The 20,238-nt window shown below is 44.8% G+C and overlaps 1 protein-coding gene across 1 annotated transcript in view; it reads left to right on the top strand.

The window, feature by feature from the left end:
- The window catches only part of LOC104867571, a 25,668-nt gene extending 5,766 nt beyond the window's left edge, over window positions 1–19,902 (top strand). The window contains exon 3 of the mRNA XM_010631991.1: window positions 19,003–19,902. The gene's annotated coding sequence lies outside the window, so the exon portion shown is untranslated. The remainder of the gene's footprint in view (window positions 1–19,002) is intronic.
- Window positions 19,903–20,238: the final 336 nt, after the last annotated feature.

The raw sequence follows: 20,238 nt of genomic DNA on the forward strand, positions 1-20,238 counted from the left end.
GAGGAGGAGGAGGAGGAGGAGGAGGAGTAGGAGGAGTAGGAGGAGGAGGCTTTTTTGTTGTGCTGGAGGTAGAAGGAGGAGGACCTGAGAATTTGGACTGTTCTACTCAGGCCTGGCCATAAAATGGATGCCAAGGTGCAAGTTTGCAGGAAGAGTAACTCCTTCCTCCGGAAGACCGACCTCTGCCTTGTCACCATATTAATTCCTGCGGTGGCACTGGCTGGACCCCTGTTACCTCAGGGAACGCATGGGACATGGCCCTTCACAGAAATATCTGGAGCCCTTCTTGATGTGGTTTCAAATAAACTAAGTATCCCCCTGGGGAAGGGATTCTTAGAACAGGCACATTTTCAGGAAATCTTAAGTTTTCTTGAGGAGATATGCTTCCCAGCGTGGAAACTGTTATGAGAAAAGCACTTGCAAACCCAACTGTGCCACAAATAAATAACAGAGCCACTGTGGAGGGGGGGGCAAAGCCGACTGAAGAGATGGGGCAGCAGAATCTCGGCTCTACCCTGTGGCGCTAACATAGAGAACGCTGTGCCAACACTGCACGCAGCTGCCAGGCTGGTTTCTCTCTGAGGATGGGCCCACAGTTCCTGCACCATCTCGAGTGTATTTCAGGATTGAATCAATCTGTAACTATGTCATAGAGAAATTCTTGCCATGAGGGAGAGAAATTCTAAGGGAGGCACGGGGAAGACTGAACCCCGGGGTGCTGCGTCAGAGGTGCTGCACACAGCCACTGATGGGTGCTGTGGTGAGCAAGTCCCTCAGCCTCCACCCCAAGGGTCTGTGTGCAAATCTGCACCAAGGACGGGGTCAGGTCTGGGACAGGCGGCCAGCTATGCGGGGTCTTGAAGAAGAGGGTCTCTGGGGCTCTGTGTGCGCAGAGAGGCCACGGCGGGGAAGACTGTAAGGCAAGCAGAGTGTGCTCCTGCCAGCAGGAGAGGGTCGGAGAAGAGTCAGCAGGCTGCAGCAGGGAAATTCAGAGAGCCAAGGTGAGGCAAGGCACCACAAAGAGAGCTATGACAAGGTGTAGAAAGAAAGATCTGATTGCAGTCAGCGCCACACCAGGACGTAGCACTCAGCACTGTGATTCCCAAGTCGGGTGTTCAGAGTCATTCTGAGTTGACAGCTGGTATCAGGGGAAGCTTTAGAAATGTGAATGTACAGGCCTGAGAGAGCTCAGGGTTGACCTTTAGTTTTGGGAGCCCAGAGGGGATTCATAGAGACAATGATGGAATGGACAAGAGCGAGTGAAGGGTCTTCAGGGTGTGTGAAAGGCCCTCGCAGGATACGGGTCTGGCGGCTGGTGAGTCCTGCCTGCTTTCTGGCAGATGCTCGAGGTATTTTAGAAGTGATTCATTACGTTGCAGAGACATTAAAGAAGATGAGGTTTGGGGAAGAGCGCGGAATGTGACACAGACTTAGAGTCACCCACGATTAGGGCCACTTGAAGATTTACCTGAAAAACAAATGTGGTACGAAGTGGAGAAAGCAAACGTGAGTCTTTCCTGTGGTTCTGCTTCAGTGGCTTGCTGATGAGACCACTGAATTCTAAGGCAGGCGCTGTTCCTAACTCAACCCTGCACCTGACTACCGTCATTTATTTCTTTTGTTTTTTTTTGTACTCGGGATCGAACTCAGGACCTTGTTCTGGTGAGGCAGGCAGCGGAACCACTGAGCTAAATCCCCGGCCCTGGCTGTTTCATTTAAAGAGCCAGCACTTTACTGTGTTTTACAGTGGCCCCGGGCAGCCCCTGCATTCACCGGGTCCGGTAGCACACGGGATAATTGCCGAGAGCAGCAGCACTCTGAGTACTGAGTTGTGTAAGAGCTGTATGTTTTATGGCCTTTTCATCTCATAAAACAAGGCCAAATTTTCCTTACAGTTGGAAAAACCTTCAGATTGAGCTCAACCCGACCTCAGGCTCCACGTTTATGGCCCCATTTATTCCGTCTGTAAGGTCTTGGGCCAGCTCTGCGTGTCTTCTCCCACAGGCTGTCAACTCTTATTTTCCTTAGGTGTTCACGTCTTTTCATGTAATTAAGCAATTATTTTCAAATGGATTAAAAATTTTAGGAGGCTTTGAAAGATGTTAGGGAAAATAGCGCTGTGCTGTATTTATGCTGTGTCTTAATCCTAGTTGTTCAAAGCATGTTTATCACAGGAACACATGGCCGATGCTAGCATTTCTGCTTTGCAGACGTATTATGGGATGCAGGTCCGTGACACTGACGGTTAAAGACAGGGCGTTCTGAACAAGAGCTTTTATCGGTTTGGTGGTTTGGTTTCTTTGTTCTTTGTTAGCACCTTTTCCTTTCTTTCATCTCTCCCACACAAATAAACCTGTGCGATATTGAAGTAATATTGAAAAAGTGATGGCTAAATTCTCAATTATTTTGGGAAGTGCCGTGGGAGAGCTGGGATGGTTGCTATGGGTTACCGGCTAGATCTGTTTTCTCTCCTGCATGCTGCATCTGGCCGCCCCATCCCACCAGCCACCTTAAAGCTGCATGAACAGAATTTAAGTAAAAGTCATATTTTTTGCAACACAGATAGAGCTTGAAGGCAAATCTATGTTTACCTCTTTCAAGGAACCTGGCCTGCGTATTCCAGGGTCTCTTGAAAGGGGTACTTGCTTCACATAAGAATCTCACCCTGAACACAGAAAGAACATAGACTTTCCGGTGCCTACTTTAACTTATTCCGTGTCAAGGTCTGGAAGAACCAGAGCTTCCCAGGTTCTCAGGCTGGGCCCCACACCCCTCTCTCGGTGTCCCAGTGATTTATCTATGTATTTATTTTGGGGTACCAGGGCTCCAACTCAGGACCTTGCGGTTGTGAGACAGGCGGTGGAACCAATGAGCTACATCCCTGGCCCTAGCTTCTCGTTTATATTTTATAGTTTTTAGTGAAGATGATGGAAGTTGGTTTGAAAGTAGGAACACACACACACGCCGGCGCACACACCTACAGAACAAAAGCATGAGGCTGAGAGCTATTTCAGGAAAGAGCTGCCGGGTACTTCTGGTCAGGAGAAGTCGGCCATGTGAGAGGAAAGGACAGGGCATCGACTGAGAAGTGGGTTAGGTCTGATGGCCGCACCACCAGCTGGTTTTAAGAGAATGGAAAGTAAAAGACATTGGCTGCAGCCGACATGAGGTCTAGATATCACACAGCTTTCTGACAAGCAAGGGCTGGGTTACGGCGGAAAAAACAAGCATCCACTGGGTGCTTCCCGGGGACTGACACCTATGTCAGGTGCTGAGGAATCCAAGCAAGAAGGGTGAAACTCGGGGCTCCAGAGGCATTAGCAGGGGGCCAGTACCCATGACGTGATTTCACGGATACTCCAACATTGTGACTAAGGAGGGGCTGAGAACAAGAGGAAGGAGAATTAAATTCCAATTAGCGAAGTGTGTTAGAGGACTGGTCTTAACTGGACCACAGTGCGTGGGTGAGAATGTTTATATCAGGCCACCGTGGGGGTCACCCTAAGTGGTGAGTGAAAATAAACCTGAAAACACACTGGAAAGTTTTCCCAGATATCTTTGCCTATCTACTCATCTCTGTGAAGGATGTTACCAGTTCCCCAGAAAAGATCACATGGATTCATCCTCACAGATGTGATGACATTTATTTATACTTTTCCACATCAAGTTTTGTTTTGTTTTTTTCGGAAAACTTATTTTTGGTGAAATATATGCCACTGTGTGAATCTAGTTCACTCATTTTGCTTTTCTGCTTATTTATGTTTCTATTGGTGGACCTTTGATTCTATTAAAAATTTTAAATCTGGGCTGGGGATTTAGCTCAGCGGTTCTGCTGCCTGCCTTGCAAGCACAAGGACCCGAGTTCGATCCCCGGTACCAAAAAAATTAAAAAAGTGTAAACCTCACAAACAATACTATAAATATCTTCCTACATGCTTCCATCTGGACATGAGCAGATTCATAAAAAACATACCTAGAAAGGGAACGACGGATCACGATGTGCATGTAACTCCCATTTCCCGGCTGCGGGCTTTTATTCTTCTTTCTCTCTCTGCGTCCTCCCTTGCCCTGTGTCATTGCTTTTCTTGACGCTCACCTGATAGCTTTTGAATCATGTTCACCAATTCCTGAAGTAGAAGGGAGAGCACAGGGAGGTGAGGGCAATGAGAGCTAAACAGAGGAGACAAACACAGACAGGAAGAAGCACACGGCTCCAGCTCTGCATTCCAGTCTTTGGGTTAAAAGGAGAGACGACAAAGAACAAGGAGGCAATAACAGTAATAATAACAATCACAGCAGTCTTCCTCCTCCTCCTCCTCATAATCACCTCCGGATATGTGAGGATTTATGAGCAAAACTGGCTGAAAGTGTCTCATGTGCATACTTACAACTGAATGTTTTCTTCGTCTCAACTAGTTTGCCTTCCGTTTCCCACTCTGTTTCAGTCTCATAAAACTTTCTCAGACACCAGACAAGGCCAGGGATTTAGCTCAGTGGCACCGTGCCTGCCTTGTAAGTGCAAGGTCCTGAGTTCCATCTCCAGTACCAAAACAAAACAAAACAGACACCAGGCAGCTCGTCTCTAACGTTAGCATCCACCCAGGTGTGCATTTTGTACTCTAACATCAGGGCTGTTTGGTACCCACTCCCAGCGTTGAGTCCAAATGGATTTAAAAACCAGCTCAAATCCCCAGGTGCCTTTAGCTCCTGCATTGCGAAGCTGTCTTTGTATTTAGTGAGTGCTTCCCTTAAAATACTCAACTGCACTACTGTATTTTATTTTCCATAGGTCATCTCACTCATTTTGGCTTCTCTGATTTTGACAGTTATTCAGGGTGACGTTATGTTTCTTCTGTTGTGTGTTACTACAATGAAATACCTGAGTCAACTGACTTATGGAGATGAAAGGTTTCTTAGCTCCACGGCTGGAGGCTCAAGGCCCATTGCTACTTCCACCGCTGATGGCTGGAGCATGGGCAGGAGCAAAGGGACAGCGGAGCTTGTGCACAGAGAAAGTGGGCGGGCCAGGCTTGGTGGTTTTATAAGTCACAGAAGACCGCACACAAGCCACCTCTGCTCCCTCCCCTGAGGGTCTCCTGTAAAGTCCCCCCCCCAGACCATGTGGGCCTCTGGGGGACATTCAGTGAGCAGCCAGAGGCACGCTCTTATTTCTTTTTTTGCTTAGGGCTAGGCAGGGCGGGGAGGATCTCTCTGGTTTCCTTCTCTCTTCCCACTTTGGAATTGTTCTAGCTCTGTTTTGTACCTGGAATGCTTCCCCAGGGGAAAGTTGGAATAATCAAGGCCTTCGTTTCCTTCAAGCCCTTCCCGAGCGCCCATGGATGGCGAACCTTTCAGGGTTTTCAATGACGCAGACAGCATGCTGCGGCACGCGTGCCATAGGTTCACCACCACCGTTCCTAGTCTCTGCCAATGTTCCTTTCTCGCCCCTGTTTTACTCCACAGTGCTTAAGACCATGTAAACATCAAGCATTGTATTTACTAATTATGGTTGCTATCTCCTCTGTCTCCACACTCTGCAAAGATGGGAATTTTTGTTTTGTGCACCAATAGGTCCCAAGTTCCTAGACAGTGCTGAGTGTGCTGTCAGTGGTCAATAATTCTAATCAAACATAAAAGAATCTGTTTCAAGCTAGCACTGATTGCAAGATGTGACTGTAGATGCCTCCTAAGACATAGTGATAGTGTGAAGTAATCTGGAATTCCCACAACCCATCGATCATGTAGGAGTGTTTGATACTGTGGTAACGTTACTTTTCATGGATATTTTAGTAGGAAATGGAGAAAAGGCCATTCAGGGACTGATGCTAGACATGTGAAGTTGTTTTTACATATGACAAATTGTCCATCAAGGCGCTGACAAAAAGATTGATTGGAAGAGACCAGTGTCCTAAAGTACAGCCCTGGAAAGTCCTTTCAGTCATTTCTCACTGTTCTGTTTGTACGCCACTATCCAGGGGGTTGTCATTGGATAGGTCCGTTGTCCATCTGTGTTTTTCCCTGCCAATCACAGACGTGGGTGAGATTGGTTAATACCTTGCTAGATTCCAGGTCACTGACAATAGTGCTAAATTTTATGGAACACTTATTACGCACTGTACAGCACGCTAAGTTGATTGTAAATGATATTTTATTCTGCAGATTTTTACCACTTTTATTTCTTTTCATAATGACTGAGGTCAGGAAGCTGGAAGGTGACATGGGAAGTCTGACTGGGAAGGAAGTCTGGTCACGGACACCTCTCAGTTCCCCTGAGTAACAGGAAGGAGGAACACAAATGTGGACACGATCTGAACCCTCCTTATAGAGAAAGATGTCTAATCCTTTCTAAAGACGAAAATGTCAAACTATAGAGAGCCTCACATGAGTTGCACACCTGGATTCTAGCTATTTTTAGGGCAAAACCTGTGATGTCTTTCCCTTCCTGGGGATGAGAGTTAATTCCAAAATCCTGTTAGTGGCCCAAAGCATAAAGACCCGGGATAAACAGGTCTCCCAGTACTTTCTGAAGTCAAGACTGAGCTGCTTATTTGCAACTCCACACAAGTGCTGACCATCCAGACCCTGAGGATAACTGTGTGGCCAGAGCTTCCCTGACTGGCTACCAGTGTTCTGGCTTTGATCTTCTGAGTCCTTCCCTGTGCTCTCCTGCGATCTAATCGCCCTGGCCCTGAACCGAAAGCAATATTCGTGTGATATATTTAATCCTTTGGAGGCGCTCAGCCAGATGGTGAATTACTTAGGCTGAGAAAGGATCTCCACTGAGGTGTTCTGTTCAGCTAAAGTTAGAAATTCTTCATTGAATGCATGGATACTGTTTAGAGTTTTATTTAATCAAAAGCGTGTTTCAAAGGCAGAGCAGTATGGCTTAGTTGCTGACTAAATGTTGCTGGAGAAAAATTACTTTAATTGCTGGTAAAGACCGGGAAGGGTTCTTTTTGTTTGTAAACTGGTTTCTTTCTAGTCAGTGACAGATTTCCTTGGGGGGTGATGAGGTTACAGCGTGTTTGCAGTGGCAGGCAAACGAGAAGAGTCTAGTTTGAAGATTATAGCACTTACCTGCAGGGCTCAGCCCACACCGAACAAACACTGCCATCGTCTGTAGCACTTCCCTGAGGGGCAGAGGAGGAAAGAGGTGAGACAGCTCTGAATCTGAAGTCAGGAAATACAATTCTAAATCTCATTTGTAGCACTAAGCTGAAATTTTCCTTGGGTAAACTCCTGCAGTATTGCTGGATCTCAGGGAAAAGAATAGTTCCACCTCCTCAGAGTTATTGTAGAGCCACTGAAAGAAAGTGAACACCTGTGAGCTGGGCGGGTAGGTGGTCAAACAAGCTCCAGCGCTTCTAATCTGGGACCCTGGATCCCAGTGCAGATCATGGGGAGCGTGGGGCTGGGGATACTGTCATTCCAGTCAGGGAGCCATGGGCATCCCTAACTTTCTCTGGGGGTGGAAGGGTTGAGGGGAGAGGGAGAGGGGAGACCGACTTCCTTTTAAAGGTCCTGGGCCTCTTCATTTGGAAAGACGCTGAGAACCCTTGCTCTCCGACCAACTCTTTCCCCCTGAGTTCCCATTCGACAGCAAGCGGCACGCTAATAGAAAGAGAGGCTTCTCTTAAATCAAGTGCGCGCATCTTGTGGCATGATGGACTTCAGACCTTGGCTATGGAAGCATTTTCAGAAGAAGGTCATTGTCTATGGAATTAATTTTCATTCTTGATTCCACAATGCCTGTTGGTGAAAATCCCTTCTGTTTAGTTAGGGACTCATCTGATTGATGGAGAAGGATCGACAGGAGGTAAGGATAAACTTCTGTACCCGCAAATAAATTATTTAAGTGTCCTTTAGCTCTGGGTAGGAACTGAGCCTCTGCCGGGACGTGTGATATAAAGTGAAAATGAGAGCTTTTGTCGGGATGTAGCTACGTAAGGAAAGCCCTGGTGCACCGAGTGATCGAAAATTGCAGTGAATGTTTACTTTCAAAAACTTTGCTACAGGAGAAGACACATTGACACCAATCCCCCCTCGCGGTGAACCCACCCATCCCACTGTTCTGCCACCTGTCTGAAGCACTTCCGGAGGTTCTCACTCTGGCTTTAGTCATGGGACGGATGCATCCATGTTGAGTTGATTCAAAACATTTCCCTTCCGTGGTCGTTTTGACCTTGGGGAAGAGGCGGAAGTCGCAAGGTACGGGTCCAGTGAGTGAGGTGGAGAAAGTAAAGCAGCATTTAGGAGAGTTCTGCGGTGCCAGGAAGAGAAGAGCGAGGGAAGGAACAGCGTGCACCGTCTCTAAGGTGGTATAGAGAGCACAGTGTTCAAGGAAACAGGCCCCAGCAGGAGCTAAAATGCAGAAAGGTTCCAAAGTAAGTAAATATTTAAGCATCTAAACGACCCGACGTGCGCTCGTCTCCCACTGTGTGAGGTACAGAGTTTATTATTCGATTTGGATAAAACGCAAGTGAGTCAGCTGCCCCAGGAGGAAGGAGGCCGAGGGTATCAGCCTGAAGTAGATGCCCAGACGCTGGCCAAGTAGACGAACCTGTTCTCCTGCTGCCTTCTCTCATCTACGAAGCTCTAACACGTATTTTACCCTAGCTATTAAAAATACACAGAAAAAATAACTAAAATAACTGAAAACGTTTCTGTAGAAGACGTAGGACGCTACCATTGCCACACATTAAAAACCCTGGTTCAGCCCACTGGGCCCTGTGGGTCAGGGCTCGATCACACAGGTATCAAAATAGCATCTGCAGAAATTCATTTCACACCAAATTGTGTTTCCACCCACGAGACGAGGCAGGGAATTACCTATCGGGTACATCTCTGGGCATCTGGCAGGGCCCAGCTTGGGATGGGCCTCGTTGGCATCCTGTTCTCAGCGCTGAAAAAGTAATTTTCTTTCTGAAATTGAAAATTAATGTAATGTTCCTGAAGGGAAACATTCAATAATAACCAAGTTAAGGCACGAGGCCCTGGGCTTCCTTCTGTGGCCTTCATCCTAACATGTCAGTCACCTCAGTGCTTTCCTGCCCCCTCAGTGCCCCGCTACTGTAGAAAAGCGTAATGAACATTTTATTTCAATTAAAAAAAACCTGAGACTTTGGTCTATGAACATCACGCCATACAAAAAGAGATAATTCTCTGTAATGAGTTATGTTAAGGTTGAATTCTGGCCAATATATTTTGGCCTATAAATCACAATTAATTAGATATTTAAAACTGAGCTACAGAATATATGTTGATCTTCGATAAAAATTGTCTTATAATAAAATATTATACCAAATATAAAGGAAACACGTAATATTTTTTATTCTGATATCAGGATCGAACTCAGGACCTTGCACTTGCAAGGCAGGCACAGCACCACTGAGCGAAATCCCCAGCCCAAACACTTATAATTTTTAAAGAAATGTCTTAGATATCCAGACAATTCAATCTCATTATTATAAAACCATTAAATAAACACAGTACTTTGTAGACCTCAAAATTTGGTGCTATGAAAAAACCATCCAAAATGATCCTACAGTGTTTTGCACTATTTTAACAAGAAAAAGAGGATATGTTTAGACAGACAAGATCTAGCCCCGTACTTATAGATCTTTTTCCCTTTGTTTGTTATATTTTGAGCTCTGCTTGAACAGAACTCCACACATAGAGCACAATGGTGGAAACTTAAACTTATCTATTCCAACTCCCTTCCCATGAGGGTCTCTCCCACGACATTTCAGATAAGTAGTCTTCCAGCATGAAGTTATTTTCACAGGCAGAGAACCAAAAGAAGGAATTAATTCCTCACAAGTCAGGACACTTCACCATTTGACAATTTAAATTTGCACTGAGCTTTCTTACCAGGAATCCTGGTTCTGCCCCACCGAGCAGGCTCCTCTACTACAATGTAACCCTTCAAGTATTTGTCAGAAACGATTACGGCAGCAGCAGATTTGCCTTTTAGAAAAATCATTTTTCTACTGTGTGGAATTTAATGAGAAGACAGGAGCAAAGGAATTCAAAAAGAGGGGGACAGACAGTGTGAAAGAAAGGTTAAAAAGTGACAGCTCCTGGCTTTCCCTCTTGGGGGTCCAGTTTATTCCATTTCTAAGTTGCACTTGTGGTAGAGGTCAGAATTAACCATTCGGGAAACAGATTTTAAGTTACGTTCTACACACAAAATACACAGAAATGCATGGATGAATTAAAAATGTAAGAGTACAGATAGAATCATTGAAAGTAGTACTAGAAAAACTAAACTGCATAATTTAAAAAGTACTAGGAAGGGGATTCAGCTCAGTGGTTCTGCCTTGCAAATGCAAGGAACGAAGTTTGATCCCCAGTAAAAAAAAAAAAAAAAAAAAAATACTAGGAGAATAAAAGGATATACATTTTAAAAATGTCCAGAGAGGGAAGCCATTTTGTAGTACAATGTTGAAATAAAAACAGAAGGAAAGATTGTTAAATTTAATCACTTAGCAAGCACAAACCTACACACTTGAGGGTACAAGTGGTAAGATATTTAACTCCATCTACATTCGAGTTGATGCATTCTTCTCTTTTTTCACTGAAATCAGTGAGGCTCAGTGACAGGAGAGGACTAGGCGGGTGGGATGGAGCGGGGAAAGGTAATGGATCCAACTATCAGTGCTCCCCATTTCCAGGGAGCCTCCCACCTTGCCGTTCTCCTTGGAGTCTCTGCGGCTCCTGTGTTACAGGATTTCCTTGAAGGCGTGAAGGCTTGGTATTTAAGGCCTCTTAGGAAACATATATTTATCATGCTTTGGATGTAAAATGTTGTCCCCAGAATCTCATCTGTTTGAGGGCGATTGAATCTTGAGGGTTTGTCCACTGGCGAGTTCAGCAGCTGAATGTGATGTTAGGAGGGGGCCTGGTTGGAGGTGATCACAGAGGGGTGACCCGGAAGAGTAAATTCTTGTTCCCAGCTCCCCCGTCCCCTGCTTCCTTTTTTCCACTGTGCCCCTCTGACTTGCCATTTCTGCTTTGGAGCCAATCAACCCTGCACCAAATCTAAAATCCAAGAGCCAAAATAAACCTCCCCTCTTGCAAGTTGTCAGGTATTTTGTCTCTGCAATGGGGAAATGACTAATGCAGAAATCGTACCAGGAGTGTGGAGCAGTGCTGTCATTGTACTGACTGCGTGGTTCAGGAGGATTTACAACCAGTTTTCAGGAGGAGTTCGGAAAGGCTTGGATATGAGGGATAGAGAAGTCCCTGAAGCCCTGAGCAGTTTGATGTGCAGTCCCGGTCGGAGCTCAGAAGACTAGAGCTCTGATGGAAAAGCGGACGTAATGACCAGACTCAAGAGGCTCCTATGGGAACAAGTACTCCTTCGGGATTTGGACTCCAGCCCATGTGTGTTATGCCCAGGCAGAAAATTTGTCTACATTTCCCCCCCATCTCGAATCTGTATGACATGGAGATTAAGTGTGGTGGAGTCATTAATCTAGTGGAGAAAATCTCAAGGCTTCCCATCAGTCATGCTGAAACATGGGTCCTGCTGGCTGCTCTTAGCTAGATCTACAGTAAGAATCAGGAGTAAAGAGCAGAGCTGAATGACTTGAAAAATGTACAGTTTCATGCCAGAAAAAAATACTTGTAAAGTTGTGATAAAGGAGAGTGTGACCTGCTAATAATATTAGCATCATTAAAAAAATCCCAAACAAATATTTTGCACCAGGACGACAGTAATGATGGCTTGAGGGCATGTCAGAAATTGGTCAGACTTCTTCCTTCACAGGCTCAAGGATGCAAAACTATAAAGTTTTCACTTGCGGAGACCTGGGCCTTTGTGCTCTAGAAGGGGTGCCTAGTCAACTGGTTCCCCAGGATCCATTTCACATGCTCAGCCATCTCAGAACTCAGAGGCTGCAGGAGCCATGGTCCAAGGGGGCTCAGCTACTTCTGAAGCTGGTGGTTGATGTTAGCAGCACCTATGCAGTGTTGGTTTTTCAGGCATGGAGAAGGCAAGAGTTATGGGGTCAGGAGGTGTCCACTCGGATTTGAGAAGAAAAGGCCTATGAGGCCAGGAAAGCACATACGACAGCAATGTAGTTCCTGCCAGGAGTCCACGAGAAGACAGTGTGTGATACTGTGCGAGTAAGACTGAAGAGGCGGTGGAGTCCCCAGGAAACGAGATGCCAGGAATATGGAAGGTTTGCTGAGTGAGTACAGCCAGCCAAAGGCAGAGGTCTTGTGGGCTGCAACCAGGAAGCCACAGGAGTGCGGCTGCTGAAATCTTTAGAAGCTCACATGTCTTCCCAAATGCCCTGGGTGCTGGACATGGAGAGACAAGACTTCAGGTTTGCTTTGCTGGGTTTCATTCTTGCATGGTTTAATTCCTGTTGTTTCCCCTATTCCCCCTTCTTGGGCTGGGAACATTTATCCTGTGTTAAATATTGGAAGTGTTTATCTTTCTTTTTGATTTTTACATGAGCTCATAGCTAAGCATTTGCCTTGAGTCTCAGAGAGAGACTTTGGACTTGGACTTTTAAGCACTTTGGAAACTGTTAAGACCTTGGCAATTCTTAGAGATGGACTAAATGCATTTTGCATAATGAGATGGGCTTGAGGCTTTTGGGAGCCAGGGAGGAATGTTATGGTTTAGATAAGGAATATCCCACATCATAAATCTCCTAGGGGGCCTGGTTGGAAGGGTGGGTCACTGGGGGCATGACCCGGAGGGGTGTATTCTCATCCCTGTCTCCTCCTCTCTCTCTCTCTGCTTCCTGGCTGCTACATTGTAAGTAGCTTTCCTCCACCATGCCAATGTGCCAGGCCAGTTCTGCTTCGGAACCCGCTGACCATGATCAGAATCCACCGAAAGTATGAGCCAAAATCAATTTCTGCTCCTTTAAGCTGCAAGTGTTGGGTATTTTGTTCCAGTGATAGGAAAGACTAATATTTTCAAAAAGGGAGAAAAACTAAAAGGTGAGTTTTCCATATTTGACTTAGCAATCATATCATGATGACATAATGTAATTTCAAACTTTTGTGTAGAAAAGACACATGCCAAAAAGCCTTGGAAAATTAAAAAATAAACTGTGGAGGAAATTATTACAATCTTCTATGATGAGCAGAGGAAGTTTCTACCAACTGCAAAGCAAAAGGCAACACCCCATAGAAATGAACACGAACAAGCAGTTTAGAGGAAGAAATCTACATAAAATATGAAAATCTACATTGAACATGAAAAGTTTCTTTCTTCGTTAGAAATTTTAAAAATGTAAGTTAAAGTAGCAAGTATTTTATCCATCTTTTCTAAAAATGTGAGACTACATATTCAAGACTGGGACTAGGGCAAGACAAGTTTTTTGCCTCAGGCACGAACTTTAATGCAATGTCCCAAAACTCATTGATAAGGAATAATGATGTTTTGGTGCAAATTAGTGCAAAAAACTATAATGAACAAAATACTAAAATTTTAAACAAAGAAAGCAGCCAGCCCTGCACTTTCATAACCATAGTCTGGCACTGCAAATATTAGCAGCTGTCAGGAGAAATAAGGAGAGCTCCTGGAGCTCTGATTGGTGCCTCCGCCCCACACACAACCGAAATGCTCACAGCCCTGGCTGTGGATGTTCTACTTTTGAGAGTTTGTCATAGTAAAATGATAAATGAGTAAAGGTGTCTACATATTTAAACATTTAAAAGAGTCAAATACTGAAAAAAATGACAATTTTGTGGGAATAAATTATGTCCTAGTCATTCATTAGAATGACACTGAAAAATTAAAAATGATGTATGCACCTGTGCTTTTACCTAGAAACCTGAAAAACCTAAGGACCTGAAAAAATGGCCTTTTCTCTTTTTTAATTCTTCCTTGTGGTTCAGGTAGTGAACCTAGGGCCTCACACATTGTAGGCAAGAGTTCTACCACTGGGCACCAAACAAGCTGCCTTCATTCTTTGTAAACAAAACAGTAGCAAAAAAGTCCGTGTTTTATACACACCTGTCTGTCTGGTGTCTGCCTGCTGCCTCCCTTCCTAGCTACCTATCCATCTTCGGTGTGAAAATTAAAAAAAAAAAAAAAGAACCCCAGTCAGGTGTGGTAGTGCACGCCTATAATTCCAGCACTCAGTGGAGCCTGAGGCAGGAGGATCTTTTGTGAGTTCAAGGTCAGCCTGGAATACTCCAGGCCGGCCTAACTATATAGCAACACCCTGTCTCCAGAAAAAAAAAAAAGAACCCCTGAAGTTGTTCTTTCTGAGAAGAAAGAATTCTGGGTCATAGTTTTTCTTTGTTTACTTTCTGTACTGATTGATAACTTTTCCATTGCAAAAGTTTCTTTTACCAAATCGGGGGAGGGAGAACTCGGCGGACAAACCCCTCCATGAAAGGAATAATTACAGTACGCAAATCCCCAATCAGGAAAAGAAAATCCAAGAGCTGTTGGGCACATTTCGTTGGCTCGCTTAGAAGACGGCGTCCACAGAATCTGGTAGGGGTTATTCTGGCCCCCAGGGCAGCTCCTTATGTTTCTTTCTTCCCTTTGTTTTGAATAAATATGTGCACACCTTCTGGATTTCATTCTGATCACCCTCAAATGCCGCAGTGACAGGATTCCAAGCCCAACGTGATCAAAGCCTCTCGTGTTCAGCATCCTCCCCACTAATTCTTCAACCACAACTGAGATCAGGAGAGAGGAAGGAGCCCACGCTGGGCACCAGGTCCTCGGGAGGCCTCAGGTCCCCGCAGCCGTGCGAGGAAGCGTCAGGGAACGCGGACAGCATGAACAGTTACAAGGGTGTGGAGGCAGGAGGCGCGAGATGGAGCCCTTCAGCCGAGGGGTGGGCGTGGAGGTCAAAGCGGGGGCATCAGCATGAAAAGCTGCTAAGAACACCAACGCAAGGCGAGGATATGCTATGCATCTCTGAGAGTATAAAGTATTTAAGTGAAAACCGGTGTGAAGAGAAGGTAGCAAAAAGGACGAGGTAGAAAAAGCTACGATCATTGGAGAAGCCGACAGGGAGGAGGACACGGACACGTTACAAGGAGAAGATGGTCCCAGGGAGACAGTCTTGGGGGCCATGCGGCTGAGGGGGACCCAGGACAGGAGTGGATGTGTGCCCGCGCCCTGGCGTCTTCCTCAGTCCGCCTTTCTCGCTCAGGCCAGAGACTCCGCGCTTGCAGGAGGCCCCGTCAGGCAGGGCTGGCATTTCTGCTCCCCACCGTGCCTGGAGAAGTGGGGAGCCAGGCCAGCTCTAGGCCGAAAGCCCTCTCTGCCCAAGACTTCATTAGGGAAAGAGGACAGAGGAGGCCGTTTGTGCTAAATGGCTTTGCAGCTCCTCCATGACAGAAAGTGAGCTCATTTGCTGAGAAGAGGGCCAGCGTGGGGGATTAAGGGCACGAAAACAGCTGGGAAGCCGTGGGTGAACCATTGCGAGACGCTTATTAGCACACCGGGAAGAGATGAGCTGCTTTTGTGGGGAGGGACATTAATAACATAATTAAACCGTGGAATGAAGTGTGGGCTTTAGGAAAAGGAAGTAAAGATGACTTTCCCCAATTAAAATTAATGAGATGAATTTTACCTGCCCTGGCGGCAATATGCTCGCTAATGACTACCTTAAAAGGCTTAGGAATGCAGTTCACCTCACCATCTTCGGATTTCAAGCAGTCGCCCCAAGTTCTACTCAGCTGTCTGAACTTTCTACTTCCCCAGTGCTCTGCAAGCGGATAGCAAACAAAACAAGCAAAAGGCAGCTCTCAATTTATCTAAGATCATCCTCCCGAATGAGGACCCTGGCCGGACCGAGGCAGCTGAGTCTGGGGGGCGGGAACGGCCCGGCCCAGGCCCCGGGTTCCCCGAGGACAGCCCGGCTCTGCCTCCGCACGGCCTTGCAGCCGGCCTCGCTGTCCCTTGGGCTCCAGGTCCCAGGCTGGCGCGAACCTTGCTAGAAAACGCATCTCCTCTGTGTCATTCCGTTCTTTTAAAACGGAACAGCCAAAGAGGACCATAACTTGCAGACATTCACCAGAAGGGCTCTCGCATCCGCCTTCCCGGAGGCGGAAGCCGCAGACCGAGACCCGGGCCAGGGCCCCCTCCCGCCTGCAGCCCAGGGCCAGGCCTTGCACGGTTGGAGCACGCCCTCGTGATCCGTAACCTCGAGGGCTGCGAGCTCCGTCCTCCTCAGCTTCAGATTATTGCTGGGTTAATGTCCCGAACTCACCTGCCACGCCGACCCCCACCAGGCTTCCTCGGACCTGGTCTCACGTCCTGTTCCCCGCTCACTGCTCGGCGCTCCCGGTATTTCCGCCTCACCCGCTTTACACTTCCGGCTTCTCAAAGGTGCAGTTCAGAGCTTGCTGGCATTATAACCTGCCCGGCATCTCCTTTTGTTTGTAAAAGTTTTTATCTGTGTTAAAAGGAAGCCGGTTCGATATATACACAGAGCTAACATTAATGATAAACACGAGGTTTCCATTTCAATCTTGAAATTCAGGAAGTTCCAGCAAGGAGACCACCTCGGTTTTCTCCCTGTTCATCCAAGTCTTTTCTTCTCGCCGCATGCGGGGTGTGTGCTAAGAAGCCCGGGACAGCCCTTTGCAAGGAGCCACTCCGAGCTACGTAATGCAGCTTAATGTCTAGCTCTACACCCACATATCACAATGAAATACATTAAACTGTGTAGCTACAATTTTCCCCACATTCACCAATGACAAAGAAGAGAGAAAAAGTTTAAAGTTCAAGTGTAAGGATAATAACGACATAGAAAAAATAATCCAGGTTTAAAAGTGTCCTTATTTATACCGCTAGGTCCTCTGAGTTCACTGAAAAGAGTTTTGTGCTATCATCTGTTTGTTTCTTTTTTATAAGAGCATTTTTTTGTATGTCTTACTCTAACGTTTTGGCTCATTCTTTTCAGATTATGGTGCACAGTGTGTTTGATGTTATTCTTTAATTAATTTGTTAGGAAATTGAGCTTTATTTTTTCATAGACATAAGAAGACTGTTTTTGAAAAATATTTTCTTTATTGATGTCTACTTGTATTACATTGAGATAAATTATTTAAAGAATGTGCTTTCTCTAATCAAAAATGTTCAATGCAGCTCAACAACGGAGATGAATACTATTTCGAAGTTTGCATATACCATGTGGAGATTTACTTTTTTTCCCCATGTAGTACTAAGGATTGAGCTCACCACCTCACACATGCTAGGAAAACACCTTATTGCTGAGGTATATACCCAACCCTTTAAAAACTGTTTTATACTTTTTGATTCAGGGTTTCATTAAGTAGCCTGGGCTGGTCTCAAACTTGTCATCCTCCTGTCTCAGCTTCCTGAAGGGTGTTTACATTACAGGTGTGTGCCATCATGCCCAACAAAATTTACTTTTTAAATGTAGAAGTGACAGGATAGTTTGAGGTTAGACAGTATTAATTAATTCATTTATTTGCTAGGGAATTCTAGAATCATTCATAAAATCTATCACCTGCAGTTTTTTTTTGTGTGTTCTCAAAGACCCAATAAAAGTTTCAAAACAATTTCAGACTTTTCCTTTCTGCACAGTAACACCTGACCACTCATATGGCAATAGTGGTCTCTCATTCTTCTTTTACTGTAGTAGTTAAGATGTTAGAGTCCAGGGCCCGGGATTTAGCTCAGTGGTTGCCGCCGCCTGCTTCTCAAACGCAAGGACCCAAGTTCGATCCCCAGTACCAAAAACAAACAAACAAACAATGTTAGAGAGCAACCCCAGAACACTTTGCCTTATTCTTTATAAATCAGTTTCTTGTTAGCAACCATAGCAACCATAAGGGTTTTTTCTCCAGTGTATCAAGTATAGTAGTACCTTAGTTCTTTAGTGTTTCTGTTTGTGAACAATTCAATTGGCAAACAGAATCTTTGGTAAAATTTTGCTTCTGTTTGTGAACTTCGCATCAAGTGACAAACACAAACTCAGCCATCCTCCCCAGAATGGCGGAACAAGTTAAGTTCTGAACTGAGGTGCCACTGTATTATTGTTTTATGGAAAACAACATTTAAGTTGAACTGAAACACCCTGTAGCCTCTCTCCTTGAGACACAAAAATATATAAAATATAACTGACACGACATTTTCCAAATAAAGTTTAATAAATAAGGTTCACAACATGCAATTTTTAGTATGTAACATGCTCCTCTCACAATATTGTCAGAGTAACTTATCTCACATGGATAAAGGAAACCTTGTGTGCCAAATGTCAAAAGCTAGGCTATTTCTCTTACATGAGGTAGTGAAGAGAATCAATAAAAAACTGTCAGTTATAAAGTAAGTCTGTCTTCAATAAAAAAAAACAAAAGAATCTTCGCATGTTCTGATTTTCGTATAGGATTGTAATAATATATAAAATTTCTGACTTTACTCAGATAGTGTGTGTTCTTTGTTTAACAAAGAAGAACCCAAATTATTCTAAAATGTTACAGTTAACTACTTTGGTCTGTTGCTTTTAATCCTTTAGCCTAAGTTAATTTGGCATGATTAGGGAACGTAATCTAAGATGGTGGTTAAAAAGGATCACTATGAACCAAACCAAAATGAAATATTCCAATTATTCTCTGAATACAGTCAACATGTTGGTTTTAAAAAGCCATGTGTAACCACAATCCTAAAGCAGCAGAAGGCACTGAGGGACTAGAATTCATCCTTTTCAAATCCCACCTTTGATCATGGAGACTGAGTAAGTGGTCAGCAGTGAAATCTATACCTCATGTGTCTTCTATATACCTAGGTGAATCTTACACTTGGGGACTTTCAGAAAATCATCACTAGGATTATTGTCCTGAAATAATGGGCACACACAATTATTTTCTAGAGCAGCTGTGAATACCCACTTAAAATGCCACTAACAGAATCTGGTCTTTTTTAAAAAATTTTTTTCTACCATCTCCAGGATCTAGGAAGGAGATTTCGTGATGGAAACTCTATTCTCCTTCACGCAGCCCACACAGGCACTCACCTCACATCTGTTCTGTATTTATCCACAGGAACTGGGCTGCCTGGACCCCAACTCAGCCGATAGATAATAGTGGCACAGGGTCCCTCTCTCCACGGGAATCTTACTGAACGGCTCCAGGTGTCCATCCGCCTGACCTCCGAGAGTGTCTGGCCCCAGCTGTCTCCTGGACCCCTGAAAAGTTCTTCCTCTCTCCACTCCCTGGAACTGAGGTGTGAGCCCCTGGCTGTCAGCGCAGTGCTAATGACGTGAAGATGTTTATCAGCAGGCCGGCTGGTAACAAGAGCCTTGTTAATGATGGTCAGAGAGGCGTGAGGATCAATTAAAAAGCAATGAAGTTATTTCCCTAACAGCTTATGTGCCAACATGGTGGCTCGTTGTGAAATAGTAACGTTTGAGCATGACAAACCTATTTCTGACTGTGTGTTTATTTCAGGGCCTTGTACTCAGTGCAGGGAAAAAGTTAATTGAAATATGAAAAATGTGGAGTAAGGAATTACAGTAATTTACCAAGTAATGTTGACGCCAGTCACTTTTACAACTAGGATTTGCTGAAACACCTGGCAATTATTTATACATGGCGAAAAGTGGTTGGATTGGCTGATCAATAAAACATTACCTCATCTGACAGCATTTTTAAAACACCAAGCAAAAAAGAAAAAGCCTCTGAACAGGACAACACTGAGTTTTATCGCCACCGAATGTGTAAACCCCACTGAACAGCTAACTTTAAACATTTATTGACTCTAATGTTGTCACCAGACTCAGCAGAAGATCAGTGTTTTCCTACATATGTGCCCTGCCGAGGGAAGCCACACTGTAGTTGCCTGGAAGTATTTGTACATCTCAAAGCGATGGCTTGCCTGTGTGCACCTGATTAGCATGCTTATCAACTGAGCTATCACTAAATGAGCAGTGAATTTACACCGTACCCGCCAAGAGTATGTGGGAGAGTGCTTGAATAGTGATTTAAATGCATTTGTTTCTGTAAAATAAATTTGTAAATGATGTGGCTTGTCATCAACCCGTGGCTTTTTACCTGATTCAGCACCGTCTCATCACCATGGCTTTATTTACTATCTTTTTCTTGAGCAGTTTAGCTCTACTGCATTATTTTTTTAAAGGAAAATGTCCCCACACATCTTATTTTAGGTTCTAGTGACCACAATTAGAATTTTGTAGACACGAATAATTTTTTTTTCAGTTGACAAAGGGAAAAGTTATCTCCGTATCTAAGCAGGACAGCTCTGTTCCATTAGGACAAAAA

This window comes from Fukomys damarensis, unplaced genomic scaffold (assembly GCF_012274545.1).
Source record: "Fukomys damarensis isolate Sample0158 unplaced genomic scaffold, DMR_v1.0_HiC HiC_scaffold_26, whole genome shotgun sequence".
Lineage (NCBI taxonomy): Eukaryota > Metazoa > Chordata > Mammalia > Rodentia > Bathyergidae > Fukomys > Fukomys damarensis.